Source organism: Adiantum capillus-veneris, chromosome 26 (assembly GCF_014529385.1).
Source record: "Adiantum capillus-veneris isolate H3 chromosome 26, ASM1452938v2, whole genome shotgun sequence".
Lineage (NCBI taxonomy): Eukaryota > Viridiplantae > Streptophyta > Polypodiopsida > Polypodiales > Pteridaceae > Adiantum > Adiantum capillus-veneris.
Window position 1 is genome coordinate 59,196,054 of NC_140956.1, and position 23,011 is coordinate 59,219,064.

The window sequence follows — 23,011 nt, forward strand, 5'->3', positions numbered from 1 at the left end:
AATCTAGCGTAAAAACCTTCAAAAATAGCCAAGAATTATCGCAGTTCCCTCTCGTCATCCACCTTTGATGTTTGTTGAGGTATGCTCCTACAGTGCGCTTGCACATCTTTTGCATTGGATTTGTCGGATTGAACTTTCCAAATTGCTTCAACTCTCAATTTAATCTATTCTCAATTTCATAGATGTCAATGTCGATTCTTATTTTTGATTCTTGATTGTGAATGTCATTGATTGTTGCTTTGTCGATTGTTGATTGTAAAACCAATGCTTATTCTCCCTCCCCTCTCTCTCTAGTGCCGGTGTGAAATCCCTCTCACCCCCCCTCTCACTCCCCCCCCCTCTCTCTCTCTCTCTCTCTCTCTCTCTCTCTCTCTCTCTCTCTCTCTCTCTCTCTCTCTCTCTCTCTCTAACACACACCGGTCATCGGGGAGAGACCGGGCTAGCTTTGCCGTTGTCTTGGCAGCCCCAAGCAAAACAGATCGCATCGGACAATTGCAAGCTGCTCTCGACATGGTCATGGAAGAAACCGCGACCTCAAAGCGCGCCTTAGCACGCTCGAGGCACGCTTTGACTCCATGGTCTAAATCAAGACAGACAAAGTGAAGGAAGTCGAAGAAAAAGTCACTCAAGCGCACACGATTGCACTTGCCAAAGTGGAAACTTGTGTGAAGACAAAACTGCGGGAACATCAACTTCAAGAAGAGAATGCCCTCAAGCTTTGCATTGGAGGACTGCCCCAAGCATGGGACGAGTGCAAACAAGATTTCTGCAAATTAATCGACCTCCTCAACGAAACTCTTAAACCGGTCCATGTCGACTACGATGCGGTAGAATGTATCGTCAACAAATTCAACACCAAGCGCACACCTAGTGGACATGCCATTCTTGAGTTCAAAGACAAAGAGGAACGGCTCCAACTACTCCAGCAATCGCGTCTCCTTAGAGACACCGAATTTTGGATCGCCGAAGAACTCACCCTGACACAAATCAAGCACAAAGGCGAAGAGCTGAAAAAAGTGCGTGAAGCACGAGCCAAAGGCAAGTGGGCAGTATACCGCAGAGGGAAGGCCATCATCCAGGATTTTCGAACTCTTAAACTAGCCCCTGCTCCTGCCCCACAGGACCCCCCTTAGACTTTGCTTTTTCTTTTGTTGGACCCTCGGTCCTTAACTGATATGTATCGATTGCCCTCACTTAAAAGAAGTGGTTGTAATGTTTGTTTTTGGTCCCATGGGTCATATCTGACCTCCGTGGACGATAATTCAATCTATGTATCTATCTCTCATACACACTCACTTACACAGGCTATAGTGAATTGTGCTCTCTCTCTCTCTCTCTTACTCACATGCATTATCTCTCTCTCTCTCTCTCTCTCTCTCTCTCTCACACACACACACACACACACACACACAAACATAATGCATGCAGGACATCCATAAAAAATTATTGGACTCGTATCATTAAATTGTTGGACTCAATGTACTTCAGTAATGCAATGAAATGTGAAAAGCCTTCATGCAATGTGCCAACACCTCAGGGAATGACACCTCACTTTGTCTCTTATATTCACACACATCAAGAGAATGGATCTCTCTCTCTCTCTCTCTTTCTCTCTCTCTCTCTCTCACACACACACACACACATACACACACACACACAAATACATGCATCTAGCTTTTGAACTTCGAACATCAAAGTTAGAGATCATTTACGACATAGAAGGTCCGTGTAAACCTCCGAAAGGAGGTTCATTGAACAACACATGAAGAAAAATACTTTATGTCCTTCAAATGTAAAGGAAAGCTATTCTTCAAATCATTTTAAAAAATAAAAGTAATTAGTGGTAGCCTTTAAATTGAGGGCCAGTTCATTGAGCAACACATGGAGAAAAATACTTTATGTCCTTCAAATGTAAAGGAAAGCCATTCTTCAAATGATTTTCAAAAATAAAAGTAATTAGTGGTAGCCTTTAAATTGAGAGCCAGTTCATTGAGCAACACATGGAGAAAAATACTTTATGTCCTTCAAATGTAAATGAAAGCCATTCTTCAAATTAATGGCTTTTGAAAAAGTCGTTTTGGTTGCCTCCCGATAGCCTTTAAATTGAGGGCCAGAGTGAAATGGCCTACTAAGTTATTTTTGACTTTCCACTGCCAAGACTCTTTCAAGTCTTTCCATTTTCTACCATCCTAGTACTTATCCTTTACTTTTTCATTTTCAATTAAATGTTCTTTTTTAAATGAAGCAGAATGTGACACATGGAGGGTTTCTCCTTCCTTGCCAAGACTCTTTCAAGTCTTTCCATTTTCTACCATCCTACTACTTATCCTTTACTTTTTCATTTTCAATTAAATGTTCTTTTTTAAATGAAGCAGAATGTGACACATGGAGGGTTTCTCCTTCCTTGAAAATTTTAAGTTGCTTCATATATAGTATATATATAGATATAGATGGGTCTCTTGCATCCACTTTAGAACCAAGGATGTGGATGTAAATGGATCGCTTGCACACATTTTAAAACCAACGATTTTGATCTAAATACCATGGTCCAAATCACATTAACACTACCAATAAATAGACACATTTTGTGCAATTAGCAAGCACAAACTTGACTCTGGAGACTATGCTAGTGTGTTGAGTGTTTCAAAATTTGTATCAACTTTTTGAAAATGTTGGGATATGCATGGGTAGACTAGAAAAAGTGTGCCCTTTCCTTTCCCCTTTCTCTAAGCCCAAGGGATCTTTCAAGATTCCTATTAAAAAGGCGTGGGTGCAGACCTACTAGCTGCATTTGCATATATTAAGTAGTCACAGGAACATATGCATTGATGTTAATTTTTGTCAAAACTTGATGTGAGTGCCTAACTTCGTACTACGTATTAGTTTGTTAGTAATTTAATAGTGTTAAGCTGTTGGGTTAGTATATATTGGTAGATTAGCTAGGCTATTAGCCAATTAATGGTTAAAATTAGAGTTAGTACCAAAATATAAAACTTGATAAAATGTCCATGTGTCTATACTTGTGTATAAATATGGGCGTTATCTAGTTGATTAGGACATATTAGTGCATTTGGCTAAATGTATCAAAAAGTTTATCAAAGATGGGTGTATGAAAGATTATGTAATTGATTAGCACATATTAGTGCATTTGGGTGAACGTCTTGGAAAGAAAATCACATTTCATACTATTTTAGTGTGTCGAAGAAGCACAGAGACGTGTAGTATGTCTAAAATCTTTGACTTGTAATGTGGAAATAGTCTAAATATGCATGGTAAATCTTAGTGCCACTAAAAGTGATCCTCCCTAAAGGTGGACCATGGAAGGAGCTAGAGATACACGACAAACTATTGGTTAGGCGAGCTAGTACCAAAGCTGCAGAGCACTGCCAGCAATGGCTATTTTGGTAACATCCAGGGAACCAAAGGCAAAAGAAGTTACCAATTGTAACTTCACTTTGATTTGGAGTTACCATTTGGTAACTTGGACTTTTTTACACACTACCATATGGTATCACAATTTTCTCAAATAGTTACTACTAGGGTGTAGGTTTATTTGTGTAAAATATATATCATACACACACATACACACGTATAAACTCCAAATCTTGATTTCATTTTCTCAAATATAAGAGCTCCTTATTGAAATATAGGAGTTTCCATCTCGATTACAAAGGTTATCAATTGGTAACTTAAGATTTTGAGAATGTTACCAATGGTAATTTTATACAAATTTCAAATTTATACTAGAGTTGCAAAGACACTTGAAAGGGGGAGGGGGGAGGGAAAAGCAAGATATTTTCAAAACTCCATAATATATTGGTCCCCATGGCTCTCTAAAGTGGGGAATCAACTATTGAATCCATTATGGTGTAGGGAATGGCCCTGCAGTGGCCATTCCTTGAAATAATGGGCGACCCCATGGCGACCGGCGGAGGCCGGGAGCCATGGTGGGAGCGCATTATTTCTGGAATGGCCACTGCAGGGCCATTCCCAGCCGTCAATGGTCGTGGGAGAGGGGGGCCAACACACTGACCTGCAGAGGGTACAATCACGAAGAAGAGGGTACAATCATGAAGCAGTGAAGCCTGATCAATGCACTGAGAGCAGATGAGGGTGCAGTTGGGAGAGTGCATACAGTGCGATTCCAGGCAAGACAGTCTCAGATTCCAGCAGCTGATGTGTCAGCACAGCATGCGATTCCACCTGCTGAGTTGGACCTCAGTCATTGGCTGCAGGCTGCGCAAATTCTGCCAGCTGATGTGGTGTGCATCGCATGCTTGCAGAGCTATATTCTGCAAAATAAGGTGTAGCAGTCAAACGGCTCAGATGCACTGCCCCCCTCCCCACAACCTTGACGGAGAGAGATTTCTAGAAAGATTAATAACGAAGGACTTCGGATCTAGGCCAATTTTGGAATGGCACCATCACGAGATGGAAAGAAGAAGACCAACTGGCTACCTTGTTTCTCCTCAACATAACTAAAAGACTCCTAATCAAATAGAGATGTGAAAGATCTCAATAATGTGTCGATGACTATTTGTGGGGTGAATTCTAGTGGAAAGCCTTGTTGTGGCCCATAAACAAAAAACTCTTTAAACTAAAAACCAAGGAAATATACAAAAACATGATGCTTAAAATAGATTGGGTTTCCCCCTCTGTAAACAGTGGCAAAAGAAATGTCTAGAATCTAGGTGGGAGACAATAGCTCATAACATCTAGGACCCTCAATGGTCCAAGGCGATGAAGATTTTCCTATGGAAGATGCTGTGGAGGGAAATTTTGACCAGCACTAACATTCTTCCCAGAGGGTTTGGCTTAAGTAGGTGCTTAGGATGCAAAGAAGCAAGTGAAGATCTTTTGCACTTGTTCAAGGATTGCCCGACTATAAGTGGCATTGGAGGCAAAGTCTGCAAATGGATAGATAAGAGTTGGAGGATTTTGTTATGAAATAATGATCTAATTCTAGGAGGAAAGATCATGAAGAACCAAGATCTTCTTATCTGCATGCAAAATGTTCTCTTATGCTACTTTAAACAAGTTTAGAGGACTAGGAATTGATGAGTATTTGAAAATGACATTTCTCTTGCCAGCTTCAACAAGGCTATCCAAGAAAGCAGGGAAGGGATCATATCAATTAGAAAAAGGAAGAGCTCTAATGAGTGGAATCAAGTAATCCAAGCTATCACACTCACTTTTAGATAGCACCACAAACGGTATCTTCTAGAGTAGTTTAGATTTATCTAGGGTTGTGTAGCTCCTATATGTATCTTGTGGCCTCTCAAGCCACGCCTTGTGCTTGAGGATGCTTTTACATTCCTTTATGGTGAATTTAATACATCCACTCACAATTGTGAGTATGGGCAAAAAAAATAATGCATTTGTTTACTCAATTCTTGTGGTATCTATAGTCAAGGTTCAATAAAGTGTTTTTTGAGTTTATTCAAATGAATATTGGTGTTTATTAGTGATACTGATAAGTTGTGTTTGAAAGTTCATTATTTCTAAGAATTTTAAAGTAATCTTTGAGCTATTACTATGGTGTTTTAAGACACATAAATTTATCCGTTGTGGGGGAAAATGGGAGTGGGTTGCCAAATCTAAGGAGTAGGGTGGAATTGAGATCCTAGACCCAACAATCCATGAGGAGGCCTAGTGAGCCAAGTTTGTGATGGCAATAACGAGTCAAGATCAAGCTTGGGCCATTATGACATGGGATATGTTAGACAAGGTAAAGCTCTTCTCCCAAGGGGGTCCACGGAAGGAGGTAGGAGCTCATGAGAAACTATTGACACCATGTTGCACTCACAAGAAGATAGGCAACAACATGGGTGAGATGGTCCCTAGATGTGCGAAAGCATCAGAAGCACTAGAATGGGGAGAGACAACTAGATGCTTCAAGAAATCCATTAGTCAATGGTTCCCTTGGATCTCTAAGACTAGAGGTTTCTCATTAAGGCCTTTCTAAAGAGAAATAACCAAAAACATCAACAAATGAAGGGCTAATATATCTAGCCTACTTTGAGGATAAAATCAGCACGAGCTAGAAAGAAGCTAAACCAATTGACTACCCAATACAACCTCAACAAAAATGAAATTCTTTTGGTCTACAAAGTGCTCGAAGGGCTAAGTGAAATTATTATGCCTATTTGTGTGGAAAATTTGGATTAAAAAGCGTAGCATTGGCCCAAAAATAGCAATTTGTGCTTCCTCCATGCAAGAGGAACATATATCAACCTTGGTTACCTAGAATATTGGTTCTCTCCACTTAACAAATAATGGAGGTTGTTGTGGCCTGAATGAAAGTGGGTGTTTATTGCAAACAACATTTGGAATCCTTCGTTGCCTAGTTTAATGACGTTTTTCAATTGGAAGGTGCTATTGGGGGCCATTTCTATTGGGATCGAGGTAAAAAACAAAGGATTTGACACAAACCTATGCTCAAGATGCAAAGCAGTAATTGAAGATCCCATCCACCTCTTCAAAAAAAGGTTGTAAGAGACCAAGCCATTCTAGTGTGCACATAGATTCTCCACTTCTGTTCTTAAGCAAACTTTTTAATTGAGAAACCTTCTAGTTTTTGAAAGAAACACTATGATGACCAAGTTTAAAGGAATCAAATAGGAAAGTAGGGATTTGAATTTCTCGATCGAAAAAACAAACTCCAATGAGTTCAAGCAAATATTTTTTGACACTAGCTAGTAAGAAAGTTTCAGCTAAGGGGTCCCTACTAGCAGTGATATAACATCTAGAATTGTAGCTATGTAAGTGGCTATGAAAAGGCTAAGTCTTGCAACCTTTTGTCTGTTTTTTCTCTCAAGACACAGACTCTACTCGACGCTCATTGTAATTTCATTTCTAAGTTAATCTTTCTCCTCAAGACACAGACTCTACTCGACGGTATCCCCGTTAACTGCATAAAGCAGGCGTGCTTCCAAGATGGAAAATCCCTATATTACTTACTCTTTTGCAATTAATAACACGAACCATTTGTAGCAAACTTGAGGAACTCTCTTCTTAAGCAAGAAAAGAGAAACCAATAGCTCTAATACTAGTGTAGCATTTAATGCACTAGTAAACTTGTGTGTAGCGGAAAATGATAATATAGTGAGCATTTCATTAAGGATAAGTTCCTAATGAGCATAGAGAGAGTACTTAATTGGAGAAGGAAACATAGCAATTACACCTAGCTAGTTTGGCATATACAATACTTGAAAAGAGAGAGAAATAAAACAATTGACAACAGTTGAGGACCGGATTTACATGGAGCTGGTCCCCCCTCCAAAAAGGCTTTGTATTATAGCTTCTCCCATCAAAGGAGACTTTTGTACAATACAATCTTTGTGTTCCTTGATAAAAACTCGTTGGTGCAATGAAGATGGAAGCTTCACATACCAAATTATGCTTGAAAAACACACCTAGTGGTCCTAGCCTCATTGCCAAGACCTTACACACCTTCAAAAATGGTGAGAGCTAGCAGGGAATGAGGAAAGATTGAGAGGAATAAGATGTATCTTACAAGAGAGAAGTATTCTCCTCACATAATCACTCTAATAGCATAGCTTAGCTTAGTAATTAGCATGGTAGAGGAGATGAGCATGCCATTGAAGCTTGGCTCTTGATTGGATTTGCATTCCATAGCCAAGAGTTGTTGGTGTAGGCCTTTACTTCCCAATCCTTGGAGAAGGAGATGGAGTTCTTACTCAACGCATGAGTTTTGTGTGTGTGTGTGTGTGTAGCAAAAATTAGATAGACTAAAATGCCAACCTCTCTCTCTCTCTCTCTCTCGGTCGACCCCTCCTCCCAATTACTCTTGTTGGCTTCCCATTGGCTCCTGCAAAGCTTAGCCAATAAAAATTTAGAAGCATAATTGATAGCCTTGTGACAAGTGTCTCCCTTTTTACTTTTGTGAGAGCTTTAGGTAATTAAAATAATTTATTAAAACTCTCATTGGACCTTTTAGTCTTTTGGCCAATAGGAATCAAGCAAGCCATTGGGCATTGGACCCCTTGGTAGAATGTCCAATAGTCTTCTAGGGAGCTTAATTTCTATTGGTTCTTTTATTAAGCATTTTTAAATTGATTAGACTAATTTTACTCTAGCCTAATTCTCATTGGTCCACCCCTATGGCCATCCAATACGATTTGTGGGGAGATTTGGGGCAACTGGGCTAGGAGCCTGCCATGTGTCCATTCTTTCCTTTGGGGAGAGCTTGGGAGTGTGTGTGTGTGTGTGTGTGTGTGTGTTTCTCTCTCTTCCCCTACCATTAGGGCTCGCCACCTCCTTCCTAAGGATGTGGGAAGACTTTTTAGTCTTTCCATAACCATCCAATTTTCCCCACTTTTGGCCATTGGACTTTTTAATTAATTTTTGGAACTTTAGCCCGTGGAAGTCTTTATGGAGCTGAACCTTAGGTCTTTTAAGCTCCATTGATGCACAATGCTTATTTGAAGGTTGTCCCCCTTTGGATCCCTATTTTCCCTCCTTTGGATCTCAATTGAAACCGGCCTAGAAGCCTTACCAATATTCTAGCTTTTACTGCCCTAGTACCTCCCCATATTAAATGATCAGTTTAACATGAGAAAACCATTTGGGAGAATTAGATATTAGTTTTTATGACATAGTTTGTTATAAATGTCAACAAGGACATATAGTCCCTTATTGCCCTAATCCTCATCATCACGACTATGTGCCTTTATGTTAGTATTGTAGTGAGGAGGGCCACTACGAGCAAAATTGTTTGAAGTTTCTCGCCCCCTCGGTTCAAGATAAAGGAAAGCAAAAGATGGATGAGGACCCCAATAACCATGAAAATTTAGTAGACGTTGAACATGCCCATGGTAAAAAGTTTGAAAAGAAGATACCCTAGAAGGTTACTTTTCCAAGAAGCTTTTGATGGTGGGGATAATTACTAGATCCCAAGGGATTGAACATGTTAATAGAGAAAATCAAGGAGACTACCAAATCGACCAAAAAAGTTAATAGAAAGGAGAATATGGCTGAATGTAACTCAATGGGTAAGGACGTTGCAGCGTCATTTATAGAGATCTTTGAAGAACATTCCTTCTATGAGCACCCTATTGAAATGGTGCTTCCTCCTAAGTTGGAAATTACTAAAGGAGCGGCACCATTTCTTGGGCAACTGCAATTGCCCAAGAAAGAGAAAGAGAGAGAAGCTAGGAAACACTCTTGGTTAATGGGAGGCAATGAAAGATTTTAAGATATCACTCGACCTTACTACCTTACTTTAAATATATCCATTGTGTAAGAAGCATTGCATGAAGCATGCATGAATAGGGGTTCCAAGGACCTTGGGAATAGGGTTCTTCAAGAACGATCTATTCCTAGAAGGGAGGAGCAAAAAAGCCAACTTCTTCTGATCTGCAAATAGTTAGATTTTTCTACTTTACATGGAAGGCTAAAAATTCAAATGTTCCTATAACTGCTAGCTTCACATAGATTATACAAGAAAGCAAAGGATTGATTGTAGCCTTTGGTAAATGGAAGGACTCCAATGAGTGGGTTTCGGCCACCAGTGTTGTTATAATGGGATTGTTTTGACCTCAAAGTGGGTTATGGAGTGCCTCTATATGAGGCCTAGTATGTTGTGACGATTTTGGCAGCAGGTCAAGTTAGTTGGAATCTTAAGAGATGCTCTCATGTCTAGCAAGGAAAAAAAGCAGAATGCAGCAAGTGGAGGAGAGACGATAAGAGAGAGGAATGCAATGACGTTTGCATGGTAGACGTGAGAAGCAGGAGCTGGAGTGCGGAGGGAGGGCGATGCAGGGTGATTTTTTTAAATTGTGTCTAGCCTACACTTCACTTTGCGAGGCGGACCGGCGAACTGCACATGAGGGACAATTTATCTCTCTCTCTCTCTCTCTCTCTCTCTCTCTCTCTCTCTCTCTCTCTCTCTCTCTCTCTCTCATTTGCAGGGTGAGGTCAAGTAGTGGCTTTGCACGGCAAAGAGGTCAGGGTGGTGCAGGCGGGGTGGGATGCGATGTCCGACTGCAAGCCCCTTGGGGCAATGCCCTGCGTTCGCGAGCCCTAATGGGCATGTAAGGGAGTTGGACAGCCCATAGCAACGGCAAGCCCTACGAGAGGAGCTGAGGGGCAATGTATTACCTTGGTTGGCATGATAGGGTGAGGCAGAGATAGAGCAGCAAGGCCGCTGCATACAGGTCGGAATGAGCTAGGCGAAGATGGAGCAACAGGGCCGCTCCGCAGAGGTCTGTAGATGTCGCGCAAGAATGTGTTACAATGACTTTTCGTTCACGTTGAAGATTCGATTTGGAATCGAATCATCGAAATTAATTAATGAATGTAGCAATTGACCCAGTACTAGTATGTGACCCGCGCGTTGCTGCAGCCAAGGAAATAATGCCTCTATTCTCATAGGGTTATCTTCTCTTCCAAGTGGAATACTATCAATACTCTCTTCCTACACGTATAGTCTATTGCATTTATAAAAGTGATGCATGACACGACTTCTTAATAGATGTTGCAAAGTATTCTTTTAATACCAAGATTGGAAGCTTCTCATAGACATTATTTTTCATGAGGTGCTAGCCCTTGTTCGACAAACTTAGGAGTGCTCTAATTCTATCGGTGTGTGTGTGTGTGTGTGTGTGTGTGTGTGCGTATATACATATACATATACATATACATACATACATACATATATACATATATATATATATATATATATATATATATATATATAGAGAGAGAGAGAGAGAGAGAGAGAGAGATTCCTTCATTTGTTCTACCTTGATCTAACAATGCTACCAAGCTTGATTATATAGATTAGATAAATTAGCATGGTGTGAAGAGATGAAATCTAAGAGAATTCAATATAATAAGAAAACTTTTTTTAAATAAATGGAGTGAGTTCTAGAATTGGTTTCAATGATAGCAACGCAATTGGATTCAATATCTTTGTTCAACTCTCTTACTTGCTTCTATCCTTATATGCGTGTATGGACGTATGTACACACACACACACACACACACACACACACATATATATATGCTTGAAGAAAAGATTTGTCACATAGGTCTTGAAACATCATGATATGTTCCAATTATGTATATATGTACACATAGTGCATGTGTGTGCGCGCACACACACATATATATATGCTTGAAGGAAAGATTTGTCACATATGTCTTGAGTTTGTCACATTTGACACGTTTCTATGCTCTCCCCCCCCCCCCCCCCCCCCCCCCCCAAAACCCTCTAGTTGAAGTGACTATCCCAAGTGGACATTTAAAAAGGAGAAGCGAACTCCTTTTTCTCATTTTTTTGAAAAGAAAATATAGATGGCTATGATTGGTCTCTCTCTCTCTCTCTCTCTCTCTCTCTCTCTCTCTCTCTCTCTCTCTCTCTCTCTCTCTCTCTACTATGAGATAGATCTTTGAGATTTCATTGGGCGTTCCTACAACATTTCAAATTCTCCTTTTATCAAGACGTGTGTGTGTGTGTGTGTGTGTGTGAGAGAGAGAGAGAGAGAGAGAGAGAGAGAGAGAGAGAGAGAGAGAGAGAAGATGAAACAAAAATAACTTTATTCTTACCCATGTTGTCAGATATATCTTTTGGGATTGTTCCGATGGCATTAAAAAATTTCTTCTTGTTTATCTTCTCTCTCTCTTTATCCTCCTCCTCCCCCTCCCCATAGATATTCACTTTTGTTGAAGGCTTGTCTTGTACCTTTTAAAGTCACTTTAGATTGTTTCTACATGCAAGCATTTTGTTATGTCTTCCTCTCTCCTCTTGCGTCATTTGTTGGACTTTGCATTTCAACAATTAAATACGGCACTTAACAATTGTCCTCCCCCCCCCCGCCTCTCTGTGTGTGTGTGTGTGTGTGTGTGTGTGTGTGTGTGTGTTAACCCTCACGGCTCACGGACACCCCATCACCTACGACGGACATGTATTATGTATTTGGTAGAGTCAGGTACCGGGCTTGTCGGACCAATAGGAAAAGGGTAAGAGTGATCGCCGATGAGAGGCGCACTCTAACTGGGACATTCAAGGGATTAGTTGCCTAAGCATGGGCGCCCAAGTGTGAATGGGGTGAGCTCATATAAAAGCCAACTAAACCTAAAATTCACTCATTCTCTCATTTGTGCAATAGAAGAGTGCTCTTGCTCCATCTCCATCTCCATCTCCATCTTCTTCTTCTTCACCTCCTTGTGTGTGTGTGTGTGTGTGTGTGTGTGTGTGTGTGAGAGAGAGAGAGAGAGAGAGAGAGAGAGAGAGAGAGAGTGAGAGAGAGAGAGAGAGAGAGAGCGATCGAGCATTGCGGCGGCACGACGGCGGTGAAGCGGTTGAGTGCGACGTAGTGGCGTCTCCTTCTTCTTCGCGGCGAGGAATCCTCCACGGCAGGAGCATAGAGCGGTGAGTGACACACCATTGCCCTCTTTTGAGCTTACTAGTTAAGCTAGTTGTGTGCTTGGAGCCGTCTATGGCTCGCACACAGTGTTAGGCAAGGCCCTTGCTTCCACAGTGCGGCAAGGAGCGCACATTTTTGGCGCCACTGCCGGGGAATCGCCCTGCACTAAGCCCAAGAGGCACTTTGTGCTTTTCCTATGAGTTGTTTGTAGTAGGAAAGAAGAGGAAGAGGAAGAGGAATGAGTTATTTTTCTGCAAGTTTTTAATTTCTGTATTGTCTGCAAGTTCTGTGATTTCTGCATAATGTTGTGTTTTCCGATTGCACACAGTCTTTGCACGGTTAGTAGTCATTAGCTTGTTCGCAATGAATGAATAAGTAGGAAGGCAGTTAGCAATTTCTGTTTGCACATAGTCTGTACACAGTTTTTTGCCAAGGTTTGTCTGCACACAGTCTTTGCACAGTAAGGTAGTGAGAGAGGAAGTAGGTGGACAGTTAGCCCACTATCAGTAAGTAGTTAGCAGAGTGGTTAACAGATTAGTTAGTAGATTAGTTAGTGGGTAGCAGCACTGTTAGTAAGTAGATAAGGTAGTGAGTTGTCTTTGAGCTGTTGACAGAGAGGTTAGGTAGGTGTCACCTACACCACACGCGGTCGTCGCCTTTTAAAAAAAAAAAAACAACAAACAAACAAACCGAAAATATTTAAGCGTGAGTGACTGGGGGGACTACACTAAAATTTGGATCGGGATCGGGATCATTTGCCCAAGCCCAAGCCCAAGCTTGGCCCAAGCCTCAGTCCTCAATCTTATGATATATACTAGACTCACTTTTATATATATACCCTACCCCCTCAAGAGGGAATGAGAGCATGTGGGGCAAGTCCTCCACTCTCCTCCCTTCTCTTCCCACTTGCACCCTTAGACTTTCTAATTTGGGCCTAGTTCTCTACTAGAAATTGACGGTTTTAGGGATTCCGAGTGCATAAAGTGACCAAACGGAGGGCTGTAAAGCACGGCACGTCCCTCTGACCGAGACGCTCGTTTTGAGCTATCATACGTTCTATTCTATAGCTGGGTCAGAAAAAAAGGACAAAAAATCAAAAAATAAATAAATAAGAAAAGACTTGGGTTGCAAAACACCCAAAATTACTAGGTGAGTAGCCTTCACGGGCACTCACTGACACTTCTAGGGGATCCAAATCATATGAATCTACGCTCTGGACGAGTGTTAGAGCACGAGCATATTGGTAGTGCCTCCATTTACGCGGGCACCCATTATTCCTCCACCCTAGGTTCTGGACCTTCGGCCGGGACTCAAGGTAGCGCGACCCAAGATCCTCATATCGCGTCTAGTGATTCTTCCTCTGACTACGAAGTCATGGAAGGGTATCCTACACCAAACCCTGATAGTTCAAGTCAAGACATGCATGCCATGGGCCCACGGCCCGGGTCTAGCGTGTTTAGCCGCTTAAAAGAGACCCTTAGTAGAGCTACTCGCTCCGAACATGCGGTTAATGAAATAAATGAAGGGAGTGGGGAAGTAAATTCGTCATTCATGCCTAAAATAGACCCTATGCTTCTTGAGAGTGTGCATATGAATGTTCCATCCACTGCACCTCCTGATCCTTTCGGACTATCTCCCTCTGAGGTTCTACTACCCGATGGTAGGATTCTTGCCAAAGTGCAAGAGATCGAACACTATATGCAAGCAACAAGGGAGAGGGAAATTGAGAACCTACGAAGGCTAGAACAAAGTCGAGCCCTGAAAGCAAAGGCTCCTATGACAACAATCATGCCAGCCGAGCAACCGAGTGCTCCCAAGTAGCAGTCACGGAGGGGCGAGCGATGAGGAGCAATAATGCTTCCACTTCGAGGGAAACCTCTAGCACGCCAGGCCTAGATGAGATATTCCTAAACGAAAATTGGGAGTATGACCTACAAGCAGAAGCTTTAACTGATCGGTACACAGGACACACCTATCATGTGGGTTGGTTAGATGTTCTACAATCCACATCGGGTGCTACTAGCATAGATGAGCAACAACAGAAAGGCTGTGATGTCCTCCATAGGATTGTCGAGTTAGAAAGACGGAACACAGGGATCAACATGCCTTCAATAGGCCTAATGAGATTCTTGGATACAGGAAAGGCCAACCAACCAACCCTATCACAAATGGAGACTCCCTCAGTGAGCCCCATTGATCCTCCATATGTTGTTTCGCCAGGAGCCTCAGTACAATCTGAGCCCACAAGTGGCAGCTTTACCTTCCCAGATCTAGCTCATCTTTCTCTTAATGACACTACGGCTACCATACATATCCCAGTGGTGAGCATGACAAGAAGTACACCATGGAGTTCATTTGTTAATACTGCGTCGATGCCTAGTAGCACAGTGCCCCCAACTATACCTACATGTATGTATCAATCATGTGCACCTGTCGTACCTCAGCCTCATGTAGCTCCTACACCTCCGATTATTCCAAGAGCTTACAATCCACAATCGCATTATCCAAGCTCCTCTACAAGTGGAGCCATGCCATTTCATAATAACATGCCATATCAGGCACCCCCTATGCCTAGGGCCACGCCCGTAAACTTTGGACCACCGTCTGGTACACCACCATACAAAATATGGGACCCAAGAGCCGCGCGTATGCCAAGGCCAAGGCCAACTCCCATCTCACATGTGGTTCCAGGAGCACATACACCCATTATACCTGCTCAAATAGGAGATTTGGCAGCATTTGCTCAAACTATCGGTCGCTCTATTGTGGAAAACATGCGTAGTGCACCTGATAGAGAGCCTAGGAGCAAGGCAGTTCAAGTAGCTAAGCTCACACAAAAATTTAGTGGAGACGGAGATGCTAGAAAGCATATGGAAGTCTTTGAACATGTGTGCGATTCCTTGGAAGAGCACAATGAGCTACATAAGTGTAAGGCTTTGAGTTTGACCCTAAGCGGAAAGGCTGGAGATTGGTATAGAACCTTAAGAGTAGAAGAGAAAACGATCTACTCTACTCTTAGGAGACTATTCTTAAAAGAATACATATGAGAGGGAGTACTTTGGGGTGTAGCTTCTCAGCTCCAGAAAGCCCAACGAGAAGAAGGTGAATCCGTGAGAGACTTCATTAGTCGCCTAAAGAATTTGAATTCTCGATGCAATCCAAACGAGCGATTCAACAACAACCAATTGCTAGATGGATTCATTAGGGGACTACGACATGAAAGTATCTATAATGGCCTAGTCATTAGAGGTATCACTACTTGGGAAGCAGTCACCATGAATGCAATCCAATTGGAGGATAATTTAATGATTGCAGGAGAAAGAGTGTCTGCCGAGCCGAAGTCTAGTAGCTCGCAAGCGTCAGGGCATGAGCCAATGAAGATAAAGCCAATCGTGAAAGAGCAAACGATATCTGAGATGACTTTGGCAGATCTCACCAAGGCCATCCAAGAAAGCCTTAGGGGTAATCGTGCTCCACAAAACACTCATATGTATCCAAGAAGGGAGCAACAATGGTGCTCAATTTGCTTGGGCCCACATACTACGAGTGAATGCCCTACTTTCAGAGTAAAGTTTAACGGGACTTGTAACGCGTGTGGTAGGTATGGCCATCAAGCGAAGGATTGCCTAATGCTTAAACGCATCATGGAAAATAGACCGCCTATAGCTTGGGCAGACTCACCTCGAGTTTCTGCATTGATGCCTACCCCACCCATGGAGCAACAGTTGCCATTACAGCACATGGTCCCTAGAACCCAAAATGTGGTCCAAACCACACCGTTTCCACCTCCAGTGCTAGGACCGCAACCCCCTCATCCAAGAGTTACACCTATGAACCAAATAGGTTGCGAGTCATCTAGTACTTATGTAGATTGCGAAGAGGACATAGACTCTAGTATCACTTATGGAGTCGACATGCTTGAGGAGTGTCCCATGTACTATATGGAAGACCATTGGGGACAAATCAAACCGGTATATCAAGCTACTGCGCTAGCAGCAAGAGGCCAAAACATTAATAGTTTTGCCAAGAAACCACCTCTTCAGTGCTACGAATGTGGTGGACCACATCGAGTAGCTGAGTGCCCCATTAGAATGCAAAAGAATGATGGACTAATGCAAACAAGTCAAGGGAGTGCATTGGCAATGCCAATACTCACTTGTAATCGTTGTGGCATAGATCATTTGATCGCACAGTGTCCTAACAATCCAAACGCACCGAAAATCACACCATTGAACATAATAAAGATTGTTGATGGGACACCACCAACTATAAACATAGCACCAGTGAATGCACTCACACGATCGATGCTCCAAAAGCAAAATTACATCCTCGAAGAGAGAGATGCTGCATCCATTGGCCGAGCGAGAAAGAAGAAAACACGAAGAAAGAAATCCCTGAATGCTTCTAGCTCAAAACCTAGTTCAAAGACTAACATAGGGACAGGAGAGGATCCCGTGTATATGAATGACCCTGAGGATGACTCAGATTCGATAGAGACCACGGGGACTAAAACTATTACTACAAAGGAAAAAGCCAGTGAGGAGGATCACGAGAGGGAATTACGACGAACACCAAAAGAGTATTCAAAGTTAAACCACCTAGTTGCGAACCCCCAAGATAAGCCACGAGAGACAAAAAATGAGGATTGCAAGAGAAAGATTGGAACCTATCCAAACACAACAGTGGAAATTGAACGAGTCCAACAACTGAGGGGTTTGGTGGAAGAAACTCAACGAACATTAGAACCTGAACCCAAACATATCCAGATGTCCGATACACTGTTTCCCGTACAAGTTCAACCTCACAAGAACTACAGGCCATTAGCTATACCCACTATCATTCGGAAAGAGAGTGAGGGTAGGACATCTGAAAGTGGTCACACACCTTTCCTACTAGAGAGAATTTTTGGTGAGGGAATGCCTGACCCCCTTGAGGAAGTGGAGATTCCATCTTCACCATTCTCTTGTCAGGGTCCTACGTCCCACAAGATGCCATTAAATGTTGCCAAATTGATGGATTTCATGTCTTCAGAAGTTAGAACCAGCATCATGTCCAAACTATATAAAGACCCCGAGCTAGTCTCAGCTCTTCGATCCTTCCTCAATGGAGAATTACAGGCCGGATTACCACAGTTTGCACATATGAACAAACCTGACTCGGTAATGAATGATGAGGAACATTTAGAACCACCATCTGACCTAGCGGGACATGAATCTGTAATTGAAGTACCCGTTAACAAGTTGGGGCAATACTTTGAAGGTGATGAATCTAATGCTACTCTACCAATCACTACTAAAGGATTAACTATAAAGGGGGTCCTTGACGGTGGTGCAGGAGTCAGCATGGTGACAAAGAGTTGTTGGGAGTCTATGGGGCGATCTCACCTTGAAGCCACAAGCGTAGTGGTAAAAATGGCTAATGGATCTATTGTTACGCCTATTGGAATGCTAAACGATCTCAGGATCAAGGTCTTGGGACACAAGGTAAGGCAGACTTTCATTGTTATGGATTTTTCCAAGCATCCTATGTCATTTGAGATGATCTTAGGGCGTCCATTCATGAGGGAAGAAAAAATGGTGCATGACTGGTCCAAAAACCACGTCTACTTACAGTTCCAAGACTCTGTCATTCGATTTGATCTTTTAAGTGGTCGAACGCATCCTCTAGGAAATAAATTCATCATTGATAATCGATCAGACACAACAATTCACTCAGCTCCATTATAGTATTGTTACACATGTAACGAAGACACGGATATTGGGGAGAACTCTCCTTATATGGATATCCTACTCGGAATGGCTGAGTCAGACAATGTCGATTGGGTGCACCTAGCGGCAACTATAGATACATGGGGAGCTAGAGGAACAACCAGGGTAACACCATATGGGGAAGAGATACCACACATTGCACCAGTAAACATGTTAGGTGTAGCGCATGTAACATCCGATGATAAGAAAGAGGCACACCTACCTGAGAGTGAAACTGATGATTCCTCAAAGGCTTCAGGCCAATACACATCGAAAACGGAATCTCAGGAAGAAATGGATTCAGAACCTGAGGAAACATCGAGTGAACCAAGCATAGAAACTGAACACTCAAGGCCTAGTACGATCGTCTATGGTAATTTATATGAGAGTGAAGAAGATACAAGCGAAGACCTATCAGGCGAGTCGAGTTCAAACATTTACCAAAATCAAAACCTTAACAAGAAACAAAGGTCATATAAGAGACGACGATATCGAGCAAATGTGAGAGCTAGGATAAACAAGGAAAGATCTACTGCAGAATGGCTTAGCTATCTAGGGGCATGTGATGCTCATCGAAAGCTAGTACACAATTGGGGTGAACATATCCAGAGTGTCATGTGGTATAGCCCGCGACCCATTGACCTCGCTCAATTGGAGGTCACAGAGCCGAAATTGAGTCGAACTATAAGAAGACGTCAAAATCGAGAGTTAGCTCAACAACAAAAGGAGGCAGAACTAAAAGAAAGGTCTCTGTCAGGACAAGAGCCTGCTGACTTACATACGGCTCCTGAACATTTTAAATCTTATACCACGGGGGAGCGAAAGGTTGTGTATGCCAAAGCCCAACGAATACCTACCAATGGAAGCAGTGGAGTCTATGATGGTCCAGCGGTAGTTAAAGAGATAGAATTAGCAGAACCAGGTGAGGAATCTAAACCAATCTTTATTGCTCAAGACCTTACCGAAACTGAAGAGGCTGTACTTAAGGAGCTCCTCAAGGAATACAAGGATATCTTTGCTTGGACATATCATGACATGAAGGGCGTTCCACCTTCTGTGGTGCAACATACAATTTCCATGATCAACACTGCTAAACCCGTCCAACAACGACCCTATCCAATGAATCCTAAGTACGCCAAAATTGTACAAGAGGAGATTGAAAAACTTATCCAATGTGGATTCATATACCCTATTGAGCACTCAGAATGGGTTTCTCCAATAGTCATTGTGCCAAAAAAGAATGGGAAACTAAGAGTGTGCGTGGACCTCAAGAAAGTTAATGCAGCTACTAGGAGAGACCATATTCAGAACATGTGCTTGAGAGAGTTGCGGGCAAGGAAGCTTATAGCTTTTTAGATGGGTACTCTGGTTACAATCAAATCACAATTGCATTAGAGGACCAAGCTAAAACTACTTTTATAACAGAGTTTGGAGTGTTTTCATTTCGTGTTATGGCTTTTGGCTTAACAAATGCCCCTGCTACATTCCAACGATTAATAAACACTGCGTTTAAAGAATTTCTAAGGGAGTTTTGTGAAGCTTTCCTAGACGACCTTTGTGTTTATTCTTCTTGGGAGAAGCATTTGTTATATCTACGAAAAATATTTGAAAGGTACAGATTTTATCGCATCTCATTGAACCCTTTCAAATGACAATTTTGGGTTAAGCATGGAGTCATTCTCGGGCATATAGTGTCCAAGAATGGGATATCCACAGATGAGAGTAAGATTAAAGCCATTGCCGATTTGCCACCACCTACGAACTATAAAGGAGTTCAAAGATTTATGGGCCATGTTGGTTATTATCGAAGGTTTATTTTAAACTTTGCCGAGATAGCGCGTCCATTGTACAAGCTTCTTATTGAGTTTCACTGGACGGAATAATGTCATCAATCTTATGAGTTATTAAAGAAGGCCCTAACAAGTGCTCCAATCATGCAAACACTTGATTGGAATGTACCTTTTCATGTGCATATTGATGCATCAAATTTTTCTATTGGGTGTGTTCTAACTCAACCAGGAGAACATAAATTGGACTACCCTATTAGCTTTGCAAATCGCCAATTAAATGATGCCGAGATGAACTACACTACTACAAAGCGCGAAGGTCTAGCTATGATTTACGCAGTAAAGAAATTTCGCTATTACCTTCTTGCTACCAAGTTTGTGTTTTATGTTGATCATCAAGCATTGCTATATTTGGTAAACAAGCCGTGTTCCACAGGTCGAATTACACGATGGTTGTTAATTCTTCTTGAGTTTGACTTCACCGTTGTTGTGAGGCCTGGGAGGAAACATGTCATGGCGGATCATTTATCTCGTATCCCTAATGGCGAAGCTCCAACGGGGGTTGATGATGAATTGCCTGCTACGCCTTTGTTCATTGTTGAGACAATGCCTGAATGGAGTGAAAAGATTGTTAACTTCTTAGTTAATGGTTTTCCACCCAAAGAGCTGCGAAAAGATATAGCTCGAAAATTAATCAAGGAATGCGAACCCTATTGCTTACTGGCCGGAACTCTCTATAAGAGAGGAAAAGATGATGTTCTTAGACACTGTGCCCACGAGGATGAGTATTTATATATTCTACAAGAGGCACACGTGGGCGTAGCTGGTGGTCACTTTTCAGGAAAGTTGACTGCCCGAAAGATCTTACAGTCAGGCTATATGTGGCCCACTCTGTTTAAGGATGCATCACTTTTTGCAAAGGGATGTGATGAATGCCAACGCTTCAACAAGCCACAAAGAAGGGATAGGATGCCTCTACATCCCATCAAGGTAACCCAACCATTTGAAAAGTGGGGCTTAGACTTTGTAGGACCGATTAGTCCGGCTGCACGTAACACGCAATCACGATATATCATTGTGGCTACCAACTATGTAACCAAATGGGCTGAAGCAAAAGCAACACGAAAGGCAGATGCAAAAACAACAGCTAAGTTCCTCTTTGAGAAAATTATCACACGTTTTGGATGCCCCTTTGAACTTGTGAGTGACAATGGAACTCATTTTATAAATGAAGTAATAAAAGAACTCACATCAAACTTCATGATATCTCACCACAAGTCTACACCCTATTATCCCCAAGCAAATGGCCAAGCTGAACGTACCAACAAAACTCTCATCTCCATTTTGACAAAGACAGTCGAGGCTCATCGCACTGATTGGGACCTAAAGCTTACATCAGCTTTATGGGCTTATCGTACTGCGTATAAAGTTGCTATTGATTGCACACCGTTTAAGATGGTGTATGGCCAAGAAGCAGTTATGCCATGGGAGTTTGTCATTCCTAGTCTTCGAGTAGCTTCTCAAGAAGGTTGGGATGGTACACGGATGGCACATATGGTCTCATGGATGATAACTTTGTTTATCTCGACGACGAGGATAGGGGTTTAGCCTTAGGGTTTCCCCCCAACCTCTACAATATCCTATTCCCTTGACTCTCTAGGGGAGTGCAAATAATTAGGTTAGGGTTCCTTATGTTTTTTGTTGTGTTCAATAAGTGTTTGTACCTTTTCCCACTAATGTGTCTCTTGGAGGTATTCCTTTTTTTTTCTCGTGTGTACAGGAGCGTGTTGCTATTGATAGGATTTGGACCTTCATGGAATCTTTATCTCGACTCACTCTTCAAATCAAGCGCGACCATCGACACAAACAGGTGTTTCTTGTCCATTAGCATTGCCCCTTATCTTTTTTGCATCTATGATTGTCTGCTTTAATTGTGATTGGTAGGATAATATCCAGCACATTTGCTTAGTAACAAACATTTAATTCAATGTAATTTTTTGTCATAATCACTTGTCTAAGTTTAAAAATCAACCAGTCCGACTAAGCTAGTTTGACCAAGTTAGGTGTTAGAGATCTTCTCTTAATACCATGGGGAATGCCTCCCTAATAATCAATGGTTACTTAGGTTCTTAATCCGATTTAGGCAGCATTGTGTGAAATGTACTAGGGCTTTCTAGTGGGCTTGACCCTATTGACCTTTAGCTTAAGTATTATAAAGGGAGTTTACTAGTGTGATGAGCATGGGGAGGTGTATCAGTGTTATATGACCCCCCAAAGTTACAAAATTAAAATGCTGAAAATGAACAAACAAAAAATCAAAGTGCCACACTGTAAAATCTTAAGCTGGAAGAGAAATCTCAGCTTGATTTGGTACTTCACTCACATGTATTGCCTATGGTACTAGAGCCCTAGAGGTTCCTAGTGTGGGCGCTTTTTCTTGAAAAGCAAAAAACCCAAGGCATACAAAATAAGCACACACATCAAATTGAATCACTGTGAAAAGACTTTGGGGAATCAAAGAAAAAGTAATCAGTCCGGCGATGATTTCATGAGAAATTCCTTTTATGGTAGCTTAACTACAAGGTCTTCTAGATATAGCCTCTAGTCAGCCCTCGAACATGAATACTTGGCTCTCGCGATTAAACAACTTAATTGACCACAAAAAATTAAGAAGGTTACCCATGGTATTAATATTCGATCTCTAGTGCCTTTCGACCGTCAAATTAGCGACCCCATACTTGTTTAATTTTTTACCTTTACATCTGTTTATGCATTTGATTACATTGCAATTTAATGTTCATTACTAACAAATTGTTTGAAATTTTTTTACCAATCAATTTGTCTACCTAAAACTGCATATGCTTTTTAATCACTTATGAGAATGCAATTACTGTGCCAATGTTGTTTGATTTTGCAATGACTGAAGAAGGCCAAGGACATTCATCTCAAATGCTCTTCCACCTCGACGAACGAGCTTCAACTCAATAGCTTCCGAGGACGAAATCTACATCAGGAAGGGGGGCATGTTAACCCTCACGGCTCACGGACACCCCATCACCTACGACGGACGTGTATTATGTATTTG